Here is a 27,419-nt window from a genome sequence, read left to right as displayed (position 1 = left end):
GGAGGCAGCTCGTCCTGCTGTCTCCTGAGCTTTTGTATAAGCCAACAGGCCCAGCTACTGTGTTTTCTCTGGCTACTAGAAGCTTAATCTTTTACTGTACTAATTCCTTTAAGAGATATCAGTATATTTAAGGGTTGCTTCGTCTCTACTTGAAAATATACTGCTTGTATTCCTGAATCAAGATATTATTGGAATACTTATTTTAGTATGAACTGTCCAGTGAGCAGTCTTTTATTCCAGAATAATAGGCCTTTCTCCAGTCTAACATAATGTACTTTCCAAGTGGAAGTCTGTAGTCCGTTGCGCAGGAAATGCACTCTCTTACCAAATCTCATTAATTAACTGGCATCTATTTAAGGGAACTCTTTTCTGTCTTGCAATGTTCATCTATCATGAAAAGTTGTTTGGTTTTTTTTAGATTTGAACTTTGATTTTTTTACAACTGATACCTTTTACAAGTGTTACAAGTGGTTTTTTTTCTGCTTCTTCCTGATATGAAGAGAGACTTTAGCTTAAAGAATTACGGTTTAAGCTGCTAAGAACAATGTGGCAGATCTGTGCTTGCTGCCAGGAAGCAGCTCCTGTGCTCAGGATGCTACATCTCGGCTGTTCAATGCAATATTCTACGTGATAGAAAACTAAAGTAGCATTTCTTTTTTTTCCTGCTATGTGTAGCCCCCACTACTTCTGGGCGGCGCAATATTAATCTTCTGGCTGCCAATCTACAGAGCTCTTGCCCAAACTAGAGACACCTAGCAACGCCTGCAGTGCACCAGCTGAATTAGACAAAACTCGTCGCCTTTCGTTGGCGGGCTTTATCAATATAACCATGCAAATGTTTCTACTCTGCCGCCTCATCTTTGCTCCTTGCTTTGCTTCACTTTGTCATTTCCAGGTCACTTCCCTTGCCTTTGTCAGCATGTTTCGCGTTGCTTGGTGTAGGCGTTGCCCTCAGGAGTGCCGTCATGCATACTAAATGCACGTTTGGGACCACAGCGTGAAGTGGCCCATCCACTTGGGAGCAAGATATAGCTGTAGGGAAAAACAAACAAGACTTGGGGCAGCAGATCTTTTGGAGCTCAGTTCTCTGAGGCTGTAAAGGCACCTATTACCATTCTCCTTGAGCCAAGGTGCTCGTGTGGCTCTTGTACAGGTGGATGCACCACTTTTGCCATAGTTTCCTGCTCTGATTTGTCTTCAGTGGTGCCTGAACCAGCCTATTTGAGCTGTGTAATTATGCCCACTGAGCATAATCAGAGAGCTGCGGAGCAATCTGCCAGTGGTGCTGCAGCTGAGTCGCCATCAGAGGAATTACTCGGATGGATCAAAGAGAGTTCCTTTTTCTGAAAAGGGTATTGTCATTCACACAGAAATGAATTCAAGGAAACCCCATTTTATATTCAGGGCTAGACAAGATGGTCATAGTGGTACGCGTGTGCCCCATGGCTCCTAGTACCTATTTACAAAAGTCCTTGTTTTGCCATAATGTTGGAGTCAGTGTATGTTTGGGAAGGTGTGGATAGGAAGAGAGATCCTCAAGGCCTTTGCTGTGGTATTTCAAGGAAGTCTACCTAAGAGGCTGGGTGCCACAGAGCATATGAGTTAAGGGCTGCGGAAAATATTGCAGCATTCTCTCTGCTGGAAGCACCAATACAAAGAGTAAAAGATTGTTTCAGTTTTTTGGCAGTAGCTGAGCATCTGTCCCTGGGACAACATGGATGCAGCTTGGACTGCAACACCTGCTCCAGGAAGGTGGTGGAAGTGCGTGCAGTTGTCCCACAACTAGCGGCTGTGGTGGATTTCTGCTTGCTTGAGCCTGTTGACTGCCCATGCAGTATACCTGCAGCGCAAAGGGACCCTATCCATTTGACATCTCTTCCATAAAGGCACCCTGGTTAGGTGTTTCTATCACATGTGTTCTTCCTTCCCCGTTGCAAAAATACACGCAGCAGAATATACTTGGGAGGGCAGGGTTTGGTGTTAAAAGTGGCACTCCTCTGTGCGGGGCAGAGCTTCAGCCAAGCATTTGGATTGACATGCCAAATGTGCAACTTGCTTTTGAGCATGCCTCTTGGCACAGCTGCGAGAAAGTATTACACAGATTGCCAGCCACGTGCTGTGACTTATGTGCATGTTTCTGCATGCGCTGGTTATGCGTTATTCTGCAAACCTGCCTCTGTCTGTTGGCTAGCCCCAAAAAGCACTAGTTTGCGTCTGCCCTCACACGTTCTGGATGCTATTTGCTCACCAGGAGCATGATTTGAAGTTTTGCCCTACTTCAGTTAAACTGTGAACTGATGCCAAAAGGGACAGTCCCGTTCCTCTTTCCCAGGTGTGCATCTCCTCCCACTCCTTTGCCTCAGGTTGGTGGATTGGGTGGCTGACAGGTGAGCCGAGCCAGCGGCCTGATTCTGTGGGGAACATTAAGCTTTGATAAGGGACAGAGGAATCCCTGGCTTTTTTTTTTTTTTCTTTCTTTTGATGTATGTATTTTCTGCTAGATCAGCAGACTGGATGGGTTCATCCCACTTGTCTCCCAGTTGCTGTATCTGTTGCAAGGGAAGCAACAGGCAGTGGCTGGGGAGAGAGCAGGATCTCTCCCTCCCACTGTGCATGGTCACCCCAGTTTACGTTTAACAGCAAACTGCTGTCTTAGCCACTTAGACTTTAGCTTGGGTACATCTGCAGATAAAAACTGTTGAGCTTTTACGTATCTAGTGTTGGGTTCTGGGTTATAAAATGCAGACACGAGTAGTTTGGCTTTTGGGGGGAAAAAAAAGGCTAAAATTTTGTGTGCATGGAGTCATTAATTCATTGTCAAACTCTCAGGCTGCTCGGGGTGAGAACTGGATGGCTGGATGCAAATACTTCCACCCTTCTGCCTCAGTGGGCACTGAGGGCAAGCCTGGGATTAGGTCCAAATGGTTGTGGTGATTCTTCCCAAAACACTTGACCCTAAAGGGAATAACTACCCTTCCTACCTCTGGCCACTCGGTTAAGTTCCTGTCCCCTGGGCACCCTGAGCTGCCAGCGAGGCAAACGGGTGCTTGCAGAGGTAAGGGAGCTGAAAGCACGTTGGATTGCTCAAGCCCTCTCTTTTTGGTATATTTTAAATCCAGTTGGGGAGGATGGTTTGTACTACTCTGTTCCTGTTATTTCAAGCGATTGTGTCTTTTGGTTGCTTTATTTTTAATCCTTGCTATAAGTTATTATGTGATACAGAAAACCTAGTCCAAGATTCTTGCTACTCAGAAAATCTCAAGGGTTATTTGAAAAATATTACATTGGGCCCGGTTTTTCAACTTAGTTCTCAGATCCCTGATTTGAGAGCCCAAAATATGTATGACAAAGCCAAGGTTCACAAGTATCTGATGTCTCAGAGACATGAGCATGTCTCAGAGTGCGTCTCCGAGACTGCCTTTCATCTTGATTTATAAGAATAAGCATGGTTACACGATGGTATTTGTTGTCAAAATATTGACTTCCTTATGGCAGCCTCTGTGCACATTTTAGGCACTGGTTCAGCAAAACATAGAACCATGTGAGAACCTATTTCTGCTCAATGGGACACTTAACATTTACTTAATTTTGAGCATATATTGGCTGTTGCATGTTAAAGCACATGTTTAAATGATTTACTGACTTGGGGCCTACATGCAGATGTGAACGTTCACTAAAATGAAAGTTCAGGCATCCAACCCAGACTATGAAGTTGCGAATTTCTTTTTCAAAGCAGTCTTGGGGATTTAAGCAAACATTTTGCATTAAGATTAATGGAAGATACATGTCTTAATTCCTGTAGACTGCTTTGAAAACATCAATCAAGTATTATAGTACAAAGCCTTAAATACTTGATTTCTTTGCATTCCAGGCTACATTCTCAGCTCCACAGGCCTTGCAACATCTCCTGGTCACTGCTTTGCAGCAGAACCATAACTATCCTTATCACACTGTGTTGCCAGCCACTGCAATTTTATCTTTAGTTTCATAATACTCTAAGAGTTTTATCTTGAAACCATAATTCCTAGTCCTGGATCACAATGGTACTCTCTGTTGCTGTTATTGTTTCTACTTAGTGTGTGCTGGGGATGGGGGGGGGGAAGATATGGACATTTATAGCCTTTACATTCGCAAAAGAAACATGTGAAACGCTTGACAGCATTCACTGTAAACGCTCAGAGTCCCAGAGGAAATATAAAACTGATAGACTTGTGCGTGTGTTTTTAAATCTCAAGGCTTTAATGTCAGCCTCCTGATCTGTGGGAAGCCCGTTTCATTGCTGAGGAGCATTCAGGGCTGGCAACGCTGCACGCGCAGCCTGTAATCTCCTGCACATGCGGAAACTAGACACGCACATCAGAAGGCTGGATCGACCCTGCTGTGTTTTAACGTGTGCCACAGTTAAACTACCCTCCTCCCTGCCTTTCTGGAAAGTACTTACAATTATTCCCAGCACCTCGCTTTTCTTAATGCTGTACCCTGTCTTTAATGGAGCTCCGGGGACCCTGGAGAGGCATAGCAAATGTAATTTTCGTTTTTTTGGAGGCAAAACCATGTTTTCCTTCAACTCTGCCTTTTGTGCGTAGGCATCAGTGCTTCAGGCAGAGTGTTTCATTAAAGATTTATGCAAAGCAGGGGCTGTTCTCGGAGGCAGGAAGGTGAAGTTGTGCTCCAGGCTGCTAATACAAAGCTAGGCCAGAGCGTTTTGTTAGGTGGCATAAGGCAGCACGGGATGGCACAACCCAAGCCTTCATCTGGGAGAAGAAAACTTGTACCCATCCTTTCCTTGCTACCCTGTAACTTTTAGGCTCATTAGCGCGTTTCTTTTGGTGTAATGAAAAAGAAGCAACCTGCAAACGGGCTTTGCCAAGCGTTGCTGGAGGAGAGCGCTGGGAAGTGGAGCAACGGATCCTCCACCCTGGTGCTGAGGTGCCAGTCAGCAACCTAATGTGCAATGTGCTAATATATTGAGCTAAAGCTCAGCTGGGAGAAAACCACAGCCACGTGATTTTTATTCTCTCTGCCCTATCGTTGCTCTTTCAATGGGCATGAGCAAGGCACAGAGGTCAAGGACAGCGTAGGTGTCCACCACTGAGATCTCCCTGATATATTCATGCCACTGCAGAATATGCTGTTTGTGGAGAATGTGACTTTTCTCTCTGCCTGATTCTCCGGTGCTTTCCTGGTGGGATGTCTGGGAATCCAAACAGGATGTCAAAGGATGTCAGTCAATCACAGAGACACTTGTGAAAATCTAAAAGCACGTTAGAGAGCATAAAAGTGTTTGCAACTTCACTGCAACCACAGCTGTGGTGCTGCTGAAGGTCCAAATGGTGAAAGAGCACTTGGGTTTGCAGAGAGCCATGAGCAAGGACTATGCTGTGCCCACCCATAGCAAGTTGTGTGGAGCCCAAGAAGCCTCTGTCTGACAGCACTAAATAGAAATTTAAGAGCATATGGAGCTTTCCCTGGGTTTAGCAGTTGCATGCAGGAACACCAGATGTACCTTCTCAATACAACATAGTTACTATTCATGACGGATGCAACTCCTGTTCTTTGCTTTACAGGCAAAGTTTCTTCCTGTAATGATTGTACCCAAAGCTCCCAGGTAACTTGCCATCTGCAGACAGATGCATTTATGTATTACTGAGCTGTTTATTTGAACGTAAAGGCGTGACAGGAAACATGCTTTGTATTTGTGGAAATGTAATTATGTTGTGTAAACTAACTAGTGAAAATAATTCTGAAACTCAAAACAGGACAGGATTTGAATACTTATTAAGCAAAATGGTGGTGGTTGCTGTGCATCTTGGAATGAACACCTCTGAGTCCCATAAGATAGTCTGTAGGTGTTACACTATCATCCATGTAGCTCTGGCAGCTGGAAGACCCTTCTGCAGACCCAGGTAGAGGCTTTGGCAAATGCTGTCTTTAACTCTCTCTCTCTGTTGCTGCATGAAGTTCCTGCAACTTAAAGGATAGAAGACTGGAACAAGCTTGCCTACGCAGGCGTTACAGTTTAAGGTAATCTCCTGAAGACGGGATCTGCATGTTCCTTTGAAGTCATTCATGGAGAGCCATGGAAATGCTGAAATCTCTTGGACGGTCTCCCTCTGCCTGGGAGCTCCAGCTGGGATAAGAGGCCAAACTGTTGCCTTGCATATGTGCAAGAGCTGCCTTAGGACTCGGGGCTTGCAGAGTATGGTGGGCAGCAAATGGACCGGAGGGATGGGATGGATGGGGCAGGGTTCGTTGCTGGTGTGTGTGTGTGTGTGTGTGTGTGTTTTAAAGCAGGAACGTCAACCAAAGCATCTTAACAGCAGGAGTCTGCAACAGCTTTCTGTTTTCTGTGTTGGAGAGCCCAAAGATAGGTATGCATTGCGACTCTTTGATGTTTGAGGGTACCAGTGCGCATCAGCTGTACAAAGCAGTTGCAGTGCTTTCCACAAAGGTGTAGGATCCCTGGATTGAGTGGGTCTCACCGATTCCATCATATACCTGAACTAATAGAGCAGATAGCGATCATCTCATCTGTAGCTTGTTTTAAGCTAAGAGCTCTTTACAAATTGGAATGTCCAAGTTCCAATGCTGTTAACATCAGTCATCTGTGTGGAGGATGCCAAACACATGTGGGCATATTCTAACAAGTGCCCACCTGGAGAAACACCCTCAGCTGACCTTTGCTCTGTACTTGCCAATGGCATGTAAAGTCAAGCTGATAGTTTCTGCGGGAGGAAGTGGGAGTAGCTTTGAACTATTCCAATGCAAGTCAACCTGATTACTACGAGTAAAGCTATAGAAAAAGATTGGCCAATGTTGTAATATGAAGCAAGGAGTATTTTGAGTGGCGCGATATGAATTGAAAGGATCTAGATCTATTTTTGCATTTTGATGTGGTCTCTATTTTTGGCAGGACAAGAGATGTGCAACAGTTAAAAGCCACTCAGCTATCTGTTACCTCTTTGGTGATGAGCGCAGGCAACCATCAGCTTCCAGTCATTCCAGCAACTTTGTGCAAACAAGCACTCGGAATGGCTTGCTGGTGCTACAGATAGAGTAGGGTCTAGAAATAGCAGTTGGGCAGTGATAAGTTGTTGTTTCCCAGCAGCTTTGGAGGACAGAGTATACCTGAAATAAATCTATCAGGTAGGGTTTCAAATTGGCCAGGGCTGTAAGCAACAGTTTATTGAGCTTATTTATGATCTTGCACCTAGGAAATGAAATGGAGAAATGTCAAGTGCTTTCAACACGAGCCAGCACAATGTAATGCCCCCTCCCCCTTGCTTGGTAGGTCTTTTTTGGCTTTGTGCCTGAGGCTTATTATTGTAATAAAACATATTCACATTCTAGGTGGTAAATGGAATTCACCTGATAATTAAAACTACAAATAAAATAAATTAATTCATCTTCGTTCCCAGCATACTTTACATTCTTATCACTATATATGGTATAAAAATGTGCACCTTGGGCTTTTTAGTTATTCATAGGGAAATGACCAAATCCATCTGCGAGAGTCTTGGGAGTCTAAGCAGAAGGAAAACCACACACAAGCTAGATCTGAGCCGTTCCCTTAAATGATGTTTCCGTAGTCTCTCCTCCTGCATTTGGACTTTTGCCTGGTCTAAAGCCCACCTTCTTCAGAATTTCAGACTGCTGATTAAGCTCTTCCATCTTTGTATAATGGTAACAAAGTTCCTCAATTGAGTAACTGTCTGTCTGCCCTCCCACACAGACACCTGAAGATGAGTTAATGTTGAAAAGAAAACAAATCGTTTAAATAATTTTAAAGCCTCAAACGTGTCTTTCTATGCTCTTGAAAGCTTCCAGTGTTTTTCATGTATTAATGTGAAAGTCAGATTCATTCTTAGGGGTGAGGTTCGTTTGCTGTGTTAAAATTCTGGCATTCAGTTTGGCGAAGTTATTTATATTTGCACAAAGGGTATTCTTGATGCCTGTGTTATCTGTTGTATGCACACTGAACCTGGCAAGCTGGGCACCGGTCACTTTAGCATATATGAATGAATATCAGTCAGGTTTTGTCCTGAGGGTCAACAGCCCTCCCGTAAGCTTAGGGACAGCAAAAGAGCGACAAAGAGATTTGGAATCTGTTTTGCAAATTATGCCTTTTTGTGCAGTCTTACTTAATAAAGCTTCAATAAGCAGTCACATAATCGAGTGCGAGCAGCACAACTAAGCACAGCAGTTCATCTTTTCAGAAGAGTGGTTCCCAATATTAGGATAAACTTACAGGAAATTTAAAAAAAAAATTAAAGACGACTTTGAAATAAATCCTGAAATGCAGCTAGAGGGATCTTGGATTAAAAATTCTTATGTACTGCTTTATGAACAAGCAACTTCATCCATGATAGATTGTGTGCCCCAAGTGTGCATAACAAGGCAATTAAGAGAACACACAGTCAATGGAATAATACTGTATTATCTTTTTGTTTCACATAAGTCATATATCTCCGTCCTACTGCCAGTTTGCTGTAAATTGCACCTTGTCATTAAGCAGATTATTGATAACTCTACCAAACAGAGCTGCAGAATTTACTGTTTGCTGAAATGCCTCCCTCACCATTAAAGTGTTACTAATATGCTTAAAACATAAGTCTTGTGCAGTGTAATGCTCTAGGTTACAGCCTCCGCAGCAAGTAGAGCTCTGCAGATTCCTAAAGCAAGAAAACCGAGGCACAGACTCAAGCTCTTCCCCCAGCCCCAAGTCTATCAAGTCTTAGAAGTGAATTTGCCCCTCCTTCTGGGGCAAATTCAGTGGTGAATTCTCTCCCTGGATAAATCAGCTTGTGCTCACCGGTCAATCCACATCCTTCCTGCTTTCATCCTTGCATCGTGCTTGCCTGGAGGCAGCAGTTGGAGCAGCCTTTGGGGTTTCAGTTCAAGATGTGAGTTCAAGTCGAGCTGCAGTGTGCAGCACCATAATGATGCTTCTGCCTGACGAGTGCTCCGTCGCAAGCTGTGTGGCTGCGGGCATGGGGTGTCTGTAGCTGGCTGGAGGAAGGCACCAGCTGAAGGGGGCCGCGACGTGCTGCACTGGCCCGCAGGCCTTCCAGCAAGGCTTTAAGCAGCGTGGCTGTTCCCTCAGCCTGGCCCTGGCAGGGGGGTGCACAGGGGACAGGCTTGTTTGGAGCTTTGGCCAGAAGAGCCTGTGTTGTAGCTGGAACTTCCTCAAAACCACTTTTCTTTGCTGGGTAGCATCACTTCTCTTAAGGCTGGGCTCAGTTTCAGCCAGCGACTTCCCAGCTGGCTGTTGTCCTTCCAGATGTGGTATGTCATCTTAGTGGGATGGGGTGGCTGGGTAGAAGAAAGGTCAAGTGGCCCTGTTTTGGCTGCCTGTTGCTGGTTTCTCCAGTCCTCGTGGCATGTCGTGTTGCGTTGTGGTGCCTGGAGATGCTAAATGGGGGCAGAGCAGAAGGTGATGCAAGGGAGGGGCTTGGTGGTGGTGGTGGCATCACTCCTATTTATTTGGTAGAACCACATCACTGTGTTATCCTGGACAACTTTGCTTCTGCCAGACAACGTGATTGTTGACAGCGCTGAAAGCTGCAGAGGGGTCTGAAGGAAGGTAAATAGATGTCTCTCTGATCTGTGCTGAGGCCCAGAGATCACCAGTCACTGCTGTTTGAGGCCCACATCCAGCTGAATCCAGGTTGCTATGTGTGGAGTATCAGATTTGGTTAGATGATCTCTGGTGTGCCCAATCTCTGTGTGATATTATCTAGTGTTTGCTCCAGCTCAGATTTATATAACACAAAGGAGTTATATATCTGGGAGACGTCAGGTATTATTATTTTTTGTAGCCGTGTGGTATCAGTTTGGAGTTGTAACAACGCGTGAACAGGCTTGCATCAGTACTGTTCTGATATTTCAGCATAGTAACCAAGTTCACACTGAATAGCAATGGTGCAGAGCAATTCTCTGGGATTTTCATTAATAATGTGGAGATGTTCTGATGTCTTTGAAGTCCCAGGCTGTGAGGAGTTAGAGCAGTGACCGCAACGTGTTCTTGTGGCCCTTTCTCTAACGCATGTAAAGCAGCGATTTGAGACAGCGTGCCCAATCATTAAAAGATGATCGTTCTCCTAAGCAGCAATTTGTGAGACTGTAATTTTAAAATTACATTGTATTTTGCTAGGACTTGGCAGAACTTCCTCTGGGCCTAAACTCCTAAAATAGTAGCCCCAAAAAGCTCATTCCTGGTGCAGTTAAAAATGAAAGGAAGAACGATTTGCAATGAACTAAGTTGTTTGTTCGCAAGTTTTTTGTTTTTTTGTTTTTTTTTTTTAAGAGAATGCCTTCTGAAATTCTTGCTTTGAAGGCATATTCCCATGCTGAGTCACAGGCAAGGTTCACAGAGAAGAGCCGGGCTGGCTTTTTGGAGGTCGATATTTGCCGGCTGCTAGAGGGACTTTTAAAGACATTGCCACTGCCCAACAGCAGCATCTCACGGAGAAAGGTTACAGGCATGCCCTAGGATAAATTGATTCAAAAGGTAGGCACTACCTCTTTGTTACTTTAATTTTCCTCTCCCTGGTTTCGCTGTGCAGGTGTGATTACAACACATGCTGGGCTGGGGTTACCATCCTTCGCCTGGGTGACAAGGACAAATATTTTTGCCTTCGGAGAGACTGAAGGTTTCTCTATTATGTGTCAGTGCTGTCTGGGGAGTACGTAACTTCTTGTCACCTGTGACAAGCACAGCATTAGAAATAAGCCTGCTATGGGTTAAGAGCCTGTATCTTGCGGTTATGTGGCTGTTATACTACTAAATGTCATTTTGACTTACAGAGTCTAACTCTGGCCTTCTTTCTCAACGCTTCAATTTGTGAGCATGCTGTTTTGTTACTGCTGCTCTTGGAGAGCATAACTCAGCATGAGCAAAGACACCCGTCTGAAATCATAATGTACGACGATATTAAGTCCCATTAGTTAAGGGCTGGATTGGTTACAAATGATGGGAAAACGCGCACTCCATTACTGCATCTGTCTCTTCTCTGTGTGTGTTTAATTTTTGGAACAAAGGGTGGGGAATTAAGAGAGACCTCTTTGATACGTATGCTGCAATTCTGAGCCAGTGCAGATCTGGGAGAGCAACTGTGTTTTAATCAGCTTTGTGAGTCATCAGAAAAAGTGCCAGCTCAGGTTTGATTGCTACGTTCTCATTGTTGCTGATGCGTTAGACGTGGAATAGAAAGAACACAACGTGGTATTTAGCTGCAAGACTGAGCTCAAGATGCTGACAATTTGAAAAAGCTTGGGTTTGATTTGCATGCCAAACAAATTTACGGTAGCGAGAACAAGTTTGCCACACAATGATGTCATTTTCATAGAGTCACTTTGCAGATAGTGCCCACAGCTGAGCAGAAGGCTTGGTCTGAATACAAAGACCTCTCTGGGATGCTGACAAGCCTCCCGTTTGGAAGAGGGCCAATACTAATGTGATAGCGAAATGCATGCAGATAGTGAAGCTACTCATCTGCTAAAATTCCTGCCTGAACTTGCTTGCAAATCGAAAGTGTCGTTGAACTGTCTTTGAGAAGGTGAAAATTATCAAAGATTTGCAGATGTGAGAGAATAAAAATGATGGGATTCTGGAGAGTGTGGAAACATGGTGCTAGAGCAAAACCTCTTGTTATTTGAGTGTAGCTCTGAGCTTACGAGCTCCTAGCCGCTTTTGTAGACATGGGCATTGAAAAATGATGGACTGAGTTCCAGAATAACCTTTTGACTTGAGCTTTTTACCGCCTGTGGTGCGTCAGTGGAGTGGAATGAAGAGCCATTGTAACATAAAAAGAATGCTTTAAAAAGTGGAGGATTTGGGAATTTCTGAATCGAGTTCCTGCTGAGAAGTGATTCAGCTAGTAAAAATGGGCTATAGTTCTGGAAAATGTTAGTGCATCGGACCACATATAAGAGAGAATTTTTTTCTGTCCAGGTAATTATGTGGTATCCATCTAAATATTTAATATGTTGACATAAAAGTTATAAACAATTATATATTTATGTTATAAGTAATTATATATTTATGAATGGCAGGCACATTTAAAAATTCCCTGACAATGAAGTAGTATATTAGCCATTAGCATGGTAAAAGTGCCATAATAGGATAAATAACTTAATTTCCCCAAATTTCTAGATTTGGCCAAAACGCAGATTTCACAGAAATGATCACAAAACAGAAGGAGGTAATCTTGGCTAATATCCGCCTTTTCAACAAAACAGATTCTAATAATAAAATCATGCATTTGAGCACTTATCCCAGTGAGACACTTTCAATAATCAGTCCTTTTCATATCGCTGAATAGTCTGCAGCAATACTGCCAACCCGTTCGGTGCAGGAGGGGAAGGAGAGTTTTGTGCTGCAGTTGGCAGGAAGGTCCGAGCGCAGACCTGACCAAAGCTCCTCTGCTCTTGCACCAACTGCTGGGGCGAATCTTTAAATGGGCAGAATGGAAGTGAATTGGAGTATTGGCGTGAAGGGGAGCTATCTTCACAGATATCTTTACGCAAAAGATAGCGCTCAAACAGAGTGCTGATTGCTGCAGAGTAGGAAATTGGATATGGGCAAACTGCAAAGGAGAAATGTCACATTAAAATGCAGACGTGAGTCTTTGTATTTCCCTGGAAGGTCTCCCATACCAGACCGGAGAGGGACTCTTAGTCCTGCTCAGAGATGGAGAAATTGCCAGGTGAGGTGGCACGGCTGCAGACATGCCCAGCCCTGCGCTTGGTGTTTGAAGGGTACCCAAACTGCCATTGCTCCTCTGTGCTCGGTCACTGCAGTACCTCTGCAATTTAATCTGCTCAAACTCTTTGAGGGACTTGAATGCCTACAGCTCTGTCCAAAACTGAATTGCATCCTATCCTGTTCTTGTAACATAGCTTCCCGTTTTTTGAGCAATTTCAAGGTGGTTGTTCTTCACTGACCATTTAAAACAACATGATGGAATTGGGTACTTTTTAAGTATGAGTATTTCTTTTTCTTTTATTTGGATGTTTTGAGGGGATCCTTAATCTCCCAAAGCAGCTTGTTTCTCCGAGTCCCAGGCATGTCTACTGAAAACAGCGTAAATGTCATAGGAAGCGTTTTCACTGTGCAGGCTGCCCAAAACAGACACATTGATGTTATTTAGCCTTCAGCTGCCAAGCTGAATGTTAGGAGGATTGTGTTTTTGCATGCAAAGAAGCTATCGGCTTTACAGATAGCCATATTTTCATAAGCTGTGTTTGGCTGACACACCTTCTCCTGTAGCCCCTTGATATGCAAACAAGTCTCATAGTTAGAGGTGCTCATGCCCTATAAACTGGTATCCCTGAAGAGTTCCTGATTATGCTGCCATTAACTTTTACTCTTCCCCATTTCCCTTGGGGAGGTAACAAGTAGTTTCCTTCATCGTGGGTTTCCAGCTGGTTACCTCTCTGGCTCTTTTGTAAATAGGTTCTCTCCGTCGTTCTGCGTGTCATCAAGGAAATACCGACTGTGAAATTTCCGTGCTGTCTGAAAATGTAGCAGGGACTCCTAAAAGGGAACTTTGGACATTTGAAATGCAGGGAAAGCATCCCGGATCTTAAAGTGCCATCCTGGAAGCCAGAATAACCCCACGCGAAGTCCAAAACACACGTCCAATGTCACAGCGCCCTGGGAGAAGGAGGATCGCTGTTTGCTGATGACGTTTCAACTCCTCAGTTGTATAAGTGCTGTCGAGGACTCTGCTGAAGGCTTGTGTGACTTTCCAGGCCATTCTTATATTTTCAGATCTAATTAGTACTGTTTGCAAGTCAATATTCAAACCCGTGTCTTCACAGCATTTTACGTGACGTTGAAGGCTGTTCTTCATTACATCCCTTGTGTCCACAGCCTCGTTTCTTTATGGAGTTGTGATCTTTTTGTAATCAGATTCTCATGCGCTGTGTCCATCGCTGCTGCAGCTGAGGGCTTTCCAGCAAAGCATTTAATGAGGAAATCTGCATCTGCCCTGTGTCTGTTCTCCTGCAAACTTCTGCTGCAGCAAACGTGTGTGTGAGTGCCACCTGAGCAGCATTTGCAAAGACTGGGGGTGCGCAGTGTGTTTCGCCCTGGGACTGGAGAAAGCCCATCTGTGCAGGTTTTAGACACGCTGTTGATGTCTTATTATTTAAATTCTGTTAGAGATTAGTGCAAAAACAGCCTCTGAGGCCTGTCTTTCTCCTAGCACATATGCCCACTTGTTTTGTATCTGTTTAAGAACATGCTGTATGTTTCTTTTAGTTACTGCCTTAAATTGAGCATAAACCCATGTTTGCTCACTCCTGTCAATATTCTTTGTTCGAAGCAGGCGGGCGGCTGGCTCAGCTCCTTTAGAATTATTCAAGTTGAAATGATTATTTAGCTGAATAACTGTTTTAAGACAAGTAGCATGTTTCTGCTTTGGGTATTAGCACTTCTAGAAAATTTGCAAATACCAGAGACTGAATTTTTAAAGGCAACATGTAAACTTGCTGTAAATATTTATGTGGGTGATTGTTGGCGTCTGGGGATCAGAGCTGGATCCCCTTAATCACATGAAATATAAGCGTAGATTGGGAGTAGTCACACTGATTTCAAGGGCTGGTTGAGTTTGAGGCCACTGAAGAGAAATAAGATTGTCCAAATTTGGCCCCAGTTATGTGAGGATGCCAGACCTAATTTGAGCATGTGATTCATCTAATTTCCCATGCTGGTATGTGGAAAGTCAATGATTTTCTTCAATTGCATGTGTAAATCTATGCACTTGAGAGATTACAGGTAACGCTAGACTCTTCCTTTTGCAAATCCTATATATAGTTGCATATCTGTATATGCATAATTTTATCAGAAATTCTCCTACTGTGTTTAAAGTCCTGTTGTGTCTCTGTCTGTGCAGGTCTGGAGTCTTAGGGTGAGACATTTAGCCACAGGGTAACTACTCTAGTGCTTATTCAAATTTTGTATCAAGTGGTTGGTTATATCATTTAAATATATCCAATGTTAGTATATTGTACTAATATTTCATGTTGGGCCTTATACATAGACAAAGCATTCCTGTACAGCATGTCCTGCTTCGAGAGTAACAGAGGTGCGTATAGGTAGCCATCCAGGCTATCTGTAAACTAAGCAAGTCATTACCTTGCATCCTTGGATGGATGAAGAAAAACTGAATGTGGTGTTTGTGGCTTCTCAAAACACTGGAGTAATGAGTTGAAAACAGCCTGTGCTTTCTGGATCACATATCTCACTGATCCATAGGATTTGCACCCTTGACACTGTCTTTTAAGGAGCCGTTCCAAAAAGTATGGCATGAATGTAGATTATGTGGGAAACATCTCGGTGGCGTGCTCACACAGCTCGGATCAGCGCGGTCTCCCACTGCTAACTGAACGCGTCCTTTGTGAAAGTTGGCTTTGTAACCCACATTTCAACTGCTGATGACTTATGAGGTCGGCAAGTGCAGTGCAGAATTCAGCTTTATTCTGTGTATGTCTTGGACCAAAGTCACCCCTGGCTTTGACGCTACCAAAGTCAGTGGAGCGATGCCAAGAGAGGATTCATCCCCTTGTATTTCAAGTCAGTGCCTCCAATACGCTTGTATTTCACCAAGGTCCCGAGCTTAGATCTCGGCAGGCTTGTGCTTGCTACTTCCCGAGGGTTATAACTTTTATACGGGCACTGAGAATAACTGACAGTAGCAGTTTTTGGATGGATATTCGATCTCTTCCTTCAGGGTATGAACTAGAGAGCAGGAGGTGGCTGGAGGGAGCGGATTTCTGTCTGTCTGCCCCAGCGTCGTCTTCGCACCTCTCTGCGCCGCGGCCAGCGCGTGAGGCCAGCGAGGAGCTCGCCGGAGCAGGGGCGATTCCTCCCTGTCTGGGAGCAGCTCGTGCATCCCGGAGCCAGAACGTGCTGCCGCCAGCGCTCTGATAGGAAGCACAGAACTGATGCCTGCAGTCCCTTTCAGTGACAGACTCTTAGCAATGATCACACAAGTGGCTCACCAAGTTAATTCTCGCTAATGAGCAATTAGGGAGCTCGGCAGCTGGGTCCCACGTGCCCCCTCCCTCGCTGGGGAAGGGGAAGGCAGAGCTGCCTGGGCACCCGCGTCCGCCTGCGGGGACCGGCGGACGGGAGGGTGTCGTAGCTTGGGCTGCAGCTGAGATTTCCTGTTTCTGAAGTTGAGGGGTTTATTAGCCAGCTGTAGCCTTGCTGTGTTATTTTACTGCCCACAGAGTCTCTTTTATATACTTAATCCAGCCAGAGAAGATCTGTCAGCGGAAGACTCCTTGGCTGGCCAAAAGCACGCTGAACTTGCGTGGGCTGAGCATATCACAGAGCAAATGTGTTCAAACTTGGGGGCGGCTGCGGATGACGCTGCTGCTTCGCCGCCTCGCGCCGTTGGCGGGCGGACGAGGGGCGATGCGCTGCCGGCTGCGCCGAGCTGCGCTGCCGGAGCGGGTGGAAGACCTGGGAGCGGGTGCAGATGGCGCCCCAGAAGGGGAAATCTGGAAGCTCGCGAGCTTGTTTCTTTTAGGGAGCTGCACCCATATGCCAGCTATGCAGCACGGAGCCTGCTTGTTAGTCTGAAGCCCTTTGGGCAAGCTAGGATGAAATAACCAAAACCTATAGCTAAGAGCAGGGCCTGGTGCTGGCTACGCTGGCGTTGCCCCTGTGCTCTCTCTCCCCCTCCCGGTGGGGAGCAGAGGCCAGTGCGCTCAGATCAACCCCTTGCAAAGCTCTTGAGAAGGCAAAAATAGGAAGAGGGATGCAAGTGCCATAAATCCAGGGCTATGTTGGTCCATCCTGCCGGCAGGGAGCTGCATGCCAAAATGCGGAGGGGCTTGCTGCAGAGGAGGCCTTGCGGGGGGATGTAAATCTGAGGGATGCCCTCAAACTGTGGCAATTAAGAGCAAAATCCATATGATGTTTGTGTTAATCAGGTAACTGAACTTTTCTCGAGTACAGCGTAATTAACGGTAGTGATAAGCTGACGCTGTTAACCGGCAGAGCTTATGCTGCTGCTGCTTTTGATATTTTCCGACGTAAGGATTAGACCCTCTTCCCTTAAATATTTTAGCACATCTGGCAAAAATGCCCAAAGCCAAATAAAATGTCCTGTCCCACCCAAACTAGAGCAGTGATAGACAGTTATTTGAATTTCTGTATTTACGTGTTGGGGGAGAGTTGACTGTGTGTGAATATGCTTGTATAAAAGTGTGTGTGTCTATATGAGTGCATGTATATAATAGCTAAGATATATCATTATGCATTCATATATACATGTGGGGTCTGTCTGGGTGAGTTTGTGTGAATGTAAAAATATGATTTATAGGTTTTGAAACCTCCCTGCCAGACTCCAGGAGACTAATTTATAAATGCACGCTAAGATTTTTGACTAGGAGACAGGCAGCAGTAGGTGCTAATAAATGAAAGGAGTGTGAATGAAATGTTGTGACATGCACCTCTCTGAACAACCTGCGGAGCGCGGGCAGAGTCATCAAACCGAGCTGAGGGCAGTCAGCAGGGACTGATAAAGCTGCTCGTGTAATTATTTGTTTGATATACAGCTTTCCTTCTTCCTTCTGCATAAATAGCAGAATTGCTTTGCTTAGTGTGGGCGGGTTTTTTTTTATTCCTGTCAGGGCCTGTTCTCACTGAGATGTCGTGAGAGTAGGACTTAGGTCTGCATTTTTGTTTTATTTACGGGCTTTCCACTGTAATTCTTGCAGCAGCCGGTGGAGGCAACATTCACTTGGATGGGGAGAGGGGTCCTTGCTCATGCAAAGCCGATGGCCTTGCAGGGGCCTGACTCTGCCTTGCTGCTTTTAAAGCCCTTCTGGTTCCTCCAGACCTGCTCTTGAAGAGAATGCCCTTGAGAGGAAGGGGACTGAAGGCAGAAGCAGTGTCATACCCCTGTATTTGGATATCAAATAAAATTCCCGCATCAGCTTTCTTATTTCTAAAGGTGATTTTGATCATGTCACAGCCCAGACTGGCCTACGAAACCACGCAACTCTTCAGATTGACAACGGTTAGTTATCATTAAATAACCTCCTCTCCTCACCACCTCTTCTGTCGAAGCAAGAAAATCACAGTTTTGACTGATTTCCAGGCAGTGGTAGTGGTGGCCCTTCAGAGACAAGTGAACGAGCCAAAAGGCTCCTGTTGATGTCAGTGGTTTCTGGGAACGCTGCCTGTTTGGTTTTGGGCTGGGATTTCCCTCTTTATTTGTGCCTGACTTTGCTCAGGGTGAATTTTACAATTCTCTGTTTACCAAAAGATAGAATTATTCATCCCCACTTTAAACACTCTCATTTCCCTTATTCTAGCTATCCATTTCTTAAAGCAAAAAAAAAAAAAAAAAGTTCCCGTCCCCCAGAATAATGTTTGTGTTGTCTAAGAGTTTTACCAGGGGGAGGCACAAGGGGACTGAGGGCAGGTTAGAGCAGAAAATGCATGTACTAGCCTAACGTAAGTGAGAGAAATCCAGACTGCTGAGTTTAGCATACATTTGAATACTGTCAAGGGCATCTGGAATATATTGATGGGGTTCTCCTCATAATGTTTTTAAAAATCTGATTATGATGAGGCACAATTATGCCACAAACGCTGTACCTCACATGCCGGTATTAGGAAAGTGAGTTGAACAGGCTTGGGCTAATGATTTGGAGACGTCGGAGGCTGCATTCATTCTCATGCCAGGATTAATCCTGACTCACTCTCTTACAGTAAGGAGAAATACTTCAGACTTGCACCAATTTAAGGAAAAGAGGAATTGTTCTGAGACCAAGAAAAAGCTTTTACATCCAGTGTAGTTTTATGCGGGGCTGTTTCTCAGTGATTACAGTGTGTGGTTTCAATTCTTTTTGATTCCAAGCGATGATGGCATTTTAAGATAAACAACGTGTTCACTGCTCTCTGCTTGTTATTGAAGGGCTTTTATTATTGCTGATGTTACATGAAAAAGAAAGTTATTTAAAAAAATGTGGCACTAACAAATTGAAGCCCCCAGGGAACTGTTGCCTGAATGGGATTTTGATTGGTGTTCAATTTAATTGGCCATAAATCTTCTCACTTCTGATTTACGTTCTACTTCAGACCAGTCCACCAAATTCATGATAATCAGGTTTTCATTTTTCTCCATCGAACAAAATACTCGGACATGAGCATAAACAGAAATATTCCTTCAGCAAGGTGACCTTGTTCTTGCAAGCGCTGTAGCGGTAATTGATTTAAATGCCTCCTCCTTACCTATAAATTGGGCCTCTTTCTGAGGCATGTCCACTGGATTTCTAGGCAATTGGTTAGAGTAGTTGGTTTTTCACTGTAGTATTTTGATTACAAGATATCTGTTGTAAACTTCTAGTACAACAGTAGTTATGATCTTTTTCATTGTCACGACAGAACAAATTCAGCTGGTAGGTTTACACATGCCTCTCCAAGCAGCTGGCTTTGAATGCAGTTAGGTGCGTATATCAGAATAAAAGCTCTTGTTCTAGCCCTGACTAAATACATGAGATCCAGAGCCCTGTAATTTCTGTGGGTTTTGAGCTGAACCTTGTTTCTGTCACATTGCAACATTTCTGGAACGGAGTTAAGCTGCTATCACTGCTCATGCAGGACCCCTCTGGTTTAGAGGATTGCTGCAAAGGAAGAAACCAGATTCCTTTTGCGCCTGCCAAAAATGTGAGTCTGTGCTCCACAATCTGCCCAACTGTTAGGAGGGAGAGGGATGGAGACCCGCAGGCTGGCTGTGTGTTCAGGTCACTTCAGGAGTGGCGTAGGCGTAGGTGCTGGTGCTGGTTCAGAGGTCCTGGGCCATATTTCCAGAGTGAAGCTTTGGAATTATTCTTTGTGGTTAGAACACTTTTTCTTGGGGAAATTGGAAATCCATCAAGAATTGTTTAGTATGTGAGTGTTGTAAACTTTTTTTTTTTTTAAACAGAAGAGGTCTTTTTTTTTTTTTTTTTTCCCTGGGAAAACTGGATTAAAAGAGTTGAGGTTTTACATGCTTCTGCAGTGCACCATGGAAACCGTAGTGCAGTTGCTTTGCTATCTTTGCTCTCCTCCGTGGCTGGAGCTTCCCAGTGCATCCTCTTCAGAGCCCCATTGTCCTGAGGGCCGGGGCTTTGCCGTGTGTTGTCTCCCTTCTCCAGGAATGGGGATGCGGAGTGACTCACCCAGATGTCAGACTCCAGAAACGCCCAGAACAGTCCTTCTCCAGAGCACTTCAGTTTGGGGCAAACCAGGTATGTATTGGGATTTTGCCTCCCCTCAAGAGATTTTACACAGAAAGAAGTTTTGCGGGCATCTCTAAGTTTTCTCCAAGCCTGTGTACCTCCCCTCCTCCGGGGTCACCATGTGCCACGACACATTTTGGAACTGTTCTGCTCTCATTTTCTTTACTTTACACAAGATTGCTTTTTACTCTTGGTGGTTTAGGTTCAGCAGAAGTTTTCTTACTCCTTCCTGATCTCAACACTGAGAGGGCTGTGGATGCACCTGCTTTAGGGGAATGAGTTATTTGGAAAGGGAGATGACTTAGAGGTGAGAATCAGATGGCATCAAAGGAAATAGAATTTTCATTTAATTCCGATTAGATACCTGAAAACCAAAGTCCCTAAATTCACTTGCTGTTCTTGTAATCCCATTTATGGGAATCTGAGTAGAAGAGCCTCAGCCAATGCAAGGTATGAGTAGGCAAAGAAAGAGAACCTGCCTGCTTCTAGATGTAATCATTGTCATTTTGTTTGGAGAATGTTGCAGTTGCATGTTTTCTTTCCCACCTTTACAGTCCCTCAGTTCTTATCTCTTGTGATTCTTTTGTGTTTCTAAGTTGTGTAGCTTCACTATATTGCTCGTTTTACCATTTTCAATATTATTGGGATTGACAAGTTGAGTTTTGTGCAATCTCACAACTTCATGGACTGTAAATTGAATGTTTTATGGCCTGTTGAAAAGGTGAAAAGAAAGTTGCATCTACTCTCTGTTTCCTGATTACATCAGCATCAAATGCATTATGAGTTTGTTAGTGCTAGGTACTCCTGCTGGGAAAAAAACATTTATAACCGTGGCCTTGACAAATGGAAGCAATTACTTTGCAGTGGTTTTCCTTTTGTTTTCTGAAACTCTGGAGTTTTTTTCTTTCTCCTCCTTCCTCTGCTTCTCTCCTCATAAAAGAAATAGAGAAAGATCTGAATTTAAGTCATTATGATTATCTTCCTAAGTTTTTTGTCTGCAGAGTTGAATAGTTTGAAAATAGCCTACTGCTATTTAGGACTTGGTTAGCTACCCGAGGCAGATGAGACCCTACTATGTCTCATGCTGAGAGCATGGAGCAGGTTTCCCCAGTGGATGGGACGAATAGTGAATGTGTTAAGGAGAATGGATGGCGGACTCGCTCCTTGTCCTGCTGGGACCCAAAGGGAGTGTGTAACTGAGCCGCAAAGCAGCAAAGGTACCTTCTGCACCTCTGGGCAGTGCAGCCAGCAGAAGGACAGTGCTCCCTTCTGCTCTCTCGGCTTCTTCCCTCATATCATGGTCTAGGGGATTGTCAGCATGGATGATTTTCCCCCAAATGCTTGTGTTGCAGCTTTCCATCTTTGCAGTAGGGCTCTGTGTTAGCACAGATGTCTTCCACTTGAACAAGCCCTCTTGCACCAGCTGTGGCCTGTGCCTATAGTGAGGCTGTTGTTTTATCTAGTTGGGTGCACCCTGGCGAAGTGCAGACCCCAACACTGAAGCTTGCACCGGGAAGCAGGCATGTCACAGGTCTCTAGCTGAGCAGAGGTCTCATTTCGAGAAAAGGGTGGAAATACAGCTGTATGCCAGAGTCTGCTTTACATGCTCCAAGCAGAATTTTTCCAAGTAGGCAGTTAGTTTTGACGTCTGCTTCGGGAAGTTACATCCTACAGCAATGCAAGGCAAACTTACTCTGACAAATATCGTCTCCTCGGAGAGCTCACCTAAGAAAGACTTGGTTAGAAACCCTTGATTTCTCTGCGTTCCAAGAACATTGCTTTTATTAGAAACCCTGATCTTTGACTCCCATAGATCATATTGGACGTGGTGGCACTGCTCCCTGCCCTATGCTCCCTGCCCTAGTTTAGCAACAGGCCGTTATATCATCATTTGGTGAGAGATAGATTTATGTGCTTTTGTAGGGTGAGAACAGTTAGCATGAACTCTCACACCACATCCTTCCTTCCCGGAGCATCGCAGTAGCACCTAGTCAACTGATGGGTGAGATACCAGCAGGGCAGCGCCTGCGCAAGGAAGCGGATGGGCAGTGTGCGTGACAGTGACTCAAGGAGGCGCTGGACAGCAGGGCATGTTTTACTGAGGGGGTACCAAGAAGGGGAACATGTTGGACGTGGTGGAGGGAGTCAGCACAAAAAGAAGTGGCAGGACGTGGGAAAGCAGGGAAGGGCCAGTGCTGTTGGACAAGGTCTTACCAGGGTGTTTTTTGGCTTGGCCAGCAGCAGGAAAAGCATAAGCGTGAGCCTGTGCCATGGACCAGTTCAGTGCTTCCCCTCTGCTCTGTTGGGCAGGGCAGAGGATGTATTCCCACAATGTCCAGATCCCCTAATACTTGTAACAGTCACTATGGCCAAGCTGATTGTCCACAGTCAAGGAGGCACTGGGAGCTATAAACCTGAGGTGTAAAAGCCGGTTTTTACATCCAACAATTACAGATCTGGGAAAGCTCTGGCATAATGAGCCTACAGAATTATCTTCAGTCTAATCTTAAACACAGGTGTCTGTCTTTTTCAGCCATCCTTGATAAAGTGTCTTCCTGCCAAGTCATGTGTTTATTAACAGCAAAATCCTCCTGGCTCTGGTTTTTGCCTTTAGGCTGTCTGTAAAGTCCTCAGTGAGGAGGGCCCCAAACTTGCCTTCACTGTACAACCTGTTCCAAGTGCAATTTTTTTCTGACTCCTTCACGCTTTACCTACTTTAGTGTCAGTTCAGGGCTCAAAGTCATTTATAAGCTACCTCTCTGGTAACTCCAGCTGTTGCTTGGGCCCAAGGGCCAACTGAATAGAGCTGGGAGTTGGTTTCTCTCCCACCTGTCGTATCGAGTAGGTTGCCTTACGCTCTGATTTCCTTTTCTACCATTTGTCTGTCACATACTACTTTTTGCGTGGGGCAGGGTTCATAGGTAGGTGAATGAGAACGAGGAGGACCTTAGTATCGATGGTACTACAGTGCAACTAAACGTTGATGGAGATCTGTTCATCTAATCTGCGCTGCAGGTACTCCTCAGCAGCCCCATGCAGTCCCTTGAATCATTTCGGCCAATGTCCATGTAAAGAAGATGGTGGCTGCTTGTGATCACTTCTCCTCTTCTGCTCTTCCGTCCCTTAGTTCCCAATACTTTCATAATAGAGCAAATCCTTCAGCAAAGCTCTTCAAGCGTCACAGGGAGCGAATAGCACTGGCTGGATATTAGGTTTGGTTACTAAAGCTCGCCAGGAATTTTCTCAGGTGTTCGTTCTTCCAAAATGTTCATTTAGTGTGAATCATTTTCACTTCCTTGAACTCTCTGGTTTTGGTGAAAGTTGGCTTGATAAAGATGTTGCAGGGACAAGACGGAATGGGGTGAGAGATGTCCCCCACCTCTGTTCCCAGACTGGCATATGAAGCCATCCAGCTCACTCTAGATTAGGGATATTTGTTCAAGTCTGTTGCCTTATGCTTGACCTTGGGTCTCACATGCCCTCGGTGAATGCCTTGCTCGTGCTCACTGGATGTTGCCTCGCGCGTTCTGAGTCCTTGCGAGGAGGAGCCCACCGTTTCAGTAGGTGAGAGGGAGCAGAACAGGAGCCTCTCCTGCGTCGCAGACGAACACTCCAACCAGCTCCTGCACTTTTGGTGGGAAATCTTCAAAAGCTTGCGTATTTCATCCCTGAAGTGGGAAGGTTTTTATTTATTTTGTTAATCTGAAAGTTAAGTGGGAGGGAAGATAAGTCTGCAGCCGTGCTCCCTTTGTCACATGGTAGGTACCGGCTCTTTGTTTCCCCTTGAGAGAGGCAGAGCAGATGGAAGGCAGAGATGAAACAAAGATCAAAAGTCAACAGTGTGATTAAGTTTTTGATAAAAGGATAAAACACTTATCACATCAAAGCCACTTGAAAAACATATTAAATGTTTCCTGAACATTTCGTGTCCATGTAATTATTAACTGTACTTGCCACGGGGGCGTTGGTAGCAGCAGTTGCTGGAGTCGGCAAGGGCTGGTGAGGTATTTACCTTGGCAGCTCTGCCACAGCTCATCTGGCTGGCACCAAGCAGGGCAGAGCTGGCAGCCCCTTTGCTGTCCTCCAGCACGTTGCACCTTTTGCACGGTGGTCTGCATTTGAGACCGGAGAAGTGGCAATGGGAGAGGAGACAGGCTTTCTGCAGATAGATGGGCCCGTGTTACATGCATGGTTAGGCAGCTGTTTCTTTAGCTGTTCCTTGCTCAGTTTTCCTATGTTTGGGTGTGGAAAACCATTTCCCAGAGATTCTGAGATACTTGCAGATGCAGATAGGTGCCAAGTATGCAGCTGGCTTCCCTGCCAAGCATTGGTCATCATTTCATTCCAATTTTTGGCTCCGTGATTCAAGTCCTTACTCAAATACTTTTGTGTAAGCAGCATAATTTGCAGTGAGAAGTCTCTTGCGGGTTACCTGCTTTCATCTCTATGTTGGATACTGAGCTGTCCTGGCCAGTGGAGAAAGAAAAATTAAAAAGGAGTGTATTGCTATTGTTTTTTATTTCTTTTCAAATCTTAATGTATGTAATAGATTAAAAGAACATATAAAAAAAACACTTCAAAACTGGTGAAAGCTAAGGACTAATGAGTAATTAGAGAAAAGAGAGGTAGAAAGAAATACAAGAGCAGGAAGGGAGAAGATCGTTGTTTCAGTTATTAATAAAACACCACAAAAGTGCATTTTTCTCTGCAGTGGAAGTGGGCTCACTCCTAGCAAAGCCCCTTTTTACTATTCAGAAGAGCTGTAGTTGAACAAGATGTTGCCTCAGCTGTTTTTTTCCTAATCGGGGTATCCTTGGCCAAATGCACAGCCCTAACATCATGGAGAGCATCAAGGAGCCTGGAACGACTCTGTTATCCCCCTCATTCCTGGGGACGGAGGGTCCCCGGGACGCAGTGTTGCAAAGTGCACAAATAAACAAGGAGGGACCTTGCTTGTGCCTTCTTGCTCAGGGCGACCTGCGTTGAGCTGGGATTATTAATTGCCCTCTGCCACTGTGGGTGGTCATAACACTTCTGTGAAAATGCTACAGTACCGGCTCAGTAGCATTTTCTGTTGCCTTTGTGGGGGTGTCAGTACAGAGTCTAACCTGCTTTCTTTCATTTTATAACCTGGTTCTTCCAAAAGGAAGGAGCTATACCTCCTGCCCTCTCCCGTCCAGCAGGAGACTGTATATCAGAGCCTGGTCCCAACAGTAAGTTCCCTTCCCTTGCAGGGTGGTGTGTGTGTGTGTGTTTGTTTTTCCCCCTATATATTTAGAGGCATTTGCTCAGCTCCAGGTTTCAGTCTTTTACAGCGTCAGGATAGTTTGAATGCTGGCATGTGCACAGCTACCTGTATCATCAGTCATTTTCTATGGCAGGGTGCGGAAGGATGCCGTTCACTGAGACCACTTACCAGGAGCGCTCCTCCCAGAGCCCATTTATCAAAGCGGTCCTTCAAGGCCCACGTTATATTTTACCCTTGTCGCTGCCACCAGAGACTGCGTGCTGAGAGCAAAGTGTCCATGCTCCTGCCGAACGCACAAGCGTTAAATTGGGTTTTGGGTCCAGTGTACAGCAGAACGTCTTTCCAAAGACAGGGCACCAGCCTTTCGGTATGTTTACTGGTGGAAATTTCCAGCTCTTAATAAGTATGGGTAAGAGCAGCAGAATCTATAAAAGGGGTTTTGGCCTACCATGGCATGAGTAGATTTTCCTGCACTCAGCAAGGTTGGTTGACGCTGCTTCTGCAGCAGCTGCTCCTGTGTTTTCTTAAGGTTTCTCCCCTCCAAACAGGTCCTTTGGAGCACAGTGCTCCATCAGCTCACATCACTGCTGCCTGCCCACGGGATCACTAATTTGGGTCTTTCTCCTCCACTCTACTGCTGAGCTTCGTGGCACTTATAGGAACTCAGGGGCTTTTGAGATCTCTACTCCTGGAAATTTTGGTTGAAAAGGGGGAAATGATACAAAAGATTTTGAAGGGGGAGCAGACACACTGGTAGCACCTGCAGCCTAGAACTACAACTTTCTGAAATGAGAGGCTCACCAAAACATTGTATGTTGAACTGGACAGGAAAGCACTTACCTACTGCATTTTCACATGCTTAAATCTCATTGATCTCAGGTTAGGTTCAAGTGATCTTGAAATGAGGTTTTGGCCTTTTTAACCACACGTGGGCTGTTGTGTCCAGGCATAGTGTAAGAAAGTTTTACATACAAAATGAACAACTTTATAAATATCTGATGACCTGGACTAAATTTTTACTTGCCATGGCTTAAATTTAAAAAGAAGCTTTCATTTTATCATGTGACAGTCTCTCTCTGAAATAGTATATTCCAGAAATGAAATAATATTGCAGCTGATGGGGAAAAAATATGTATTGGAATTATAGAAAAGTTAATCAGAAGGGGCCTTTCATGGTCTGTAGTCCAACCTCTGCTCGAAGCAGGGCTAACTTCAAAGTTCACTCAGGTTGCTCAGGGCCTGGAATAGTTGAGTTTTGAAAACCTCACAGGGTGGAGCCTGAGCATCCTCTCAGCCCCTGTTCCGGCTTCACACTGCACTCATGGGAGAGATTTTTCCTCTTATGTTCGACTGGAATTTCCCTTTTGCAACCGGTGACTGTTGCTTCTTGTCCTTTCACTGTGCTCCTCTGAGCAGGGTCTGGCTCTGTCTGCACCTGCTTCCCTTTCCATGCCGCAAACCACTGTGGGTGCAGTAAGACAAATCTCCCCGGGGTTCTTGTTTGCTTGCTTGTTTTCCGCTCTCCCTGTACTTTCCTCAATTCTGTGTTCTGCCTCTGATTGACAGCATAGCCTAGCTGTCTGCCTACTGCAGGCAAGCATACGTTTAGACTCTGTTTCAAAGCAAGATCTTATTTCTGTTTAGTGCTTTTGAAAAGAGTGCTTCAGAAACTGGATGAACAGAAAAAGAAATGAGATGTTGTAAGCAGAGAAGTCACTGTCTTAAACTCCTGTCTGCCTAATACAAATGTTAGTTATTACCAAGGGTAGTAGCGCAAGAAGCTTTTTGTCTCTGTATAGTTGGCCTTCACTCTACTGTAACCGCATCAGACAGCGGTGAGCAAGACAGCATGACGTTAACACCTTCAGGACTGCAACATATGCACCTTTCTCTTACGCCAAAAGTGTGACTCCCTTAAGTGGCA

General features: G+C 44.9%; 1 protein-coding gene across 5 annotated transcripts in view; it reads left to right on the top strand.

Moving 5' to 3' along the window:
• The window catches only part of RASGEF1C (RasGEF domain family member 1C), an 84,791-nt gene that overhangs the window by 18,984 nt on the left and 38,388 nt on the right, over positions 1 to 27,419 (top strand). Inside the window, exon 2 of one of the 5 annotated variants that reach the window (XM_068959522.1) lies at positions 13,457 to 14,038. The exons of 2 other annotated variants lie outside the window; for them this stretch is intronic. The gene's annotated coding sequence lies outside the window, so the exon portion shown is untranslated. Of the gene's footprint in view, positions 1 to 13,456; positions 14,124 to 20,024; positions 20,257 to 27,419 lie in introns of those variants that run through there. 2 more of the 5 variants (XM_068959521.1, XM_068959523.1) reach the window with 2 other exon arrangements.

This window comes from Struthio camelus, chromosome 13 (genome assembly GCF_040807025.1).
Source record: "Struthio camelus isolate bStrCam1 chromosome 13, bStrCam1.hap1, whole genome shotgun sequence".
NCBI lineage: Eukaryota > Metazoa > Chordata > Aves > Struthioniformes > Struthionidae > Struthio > Struthio camelus.
The sequence above is the reverse complement of the archived record's forward strand: the minus strand, read 5'-3'. Positions and strand labels throughout refer to the sequence as shown.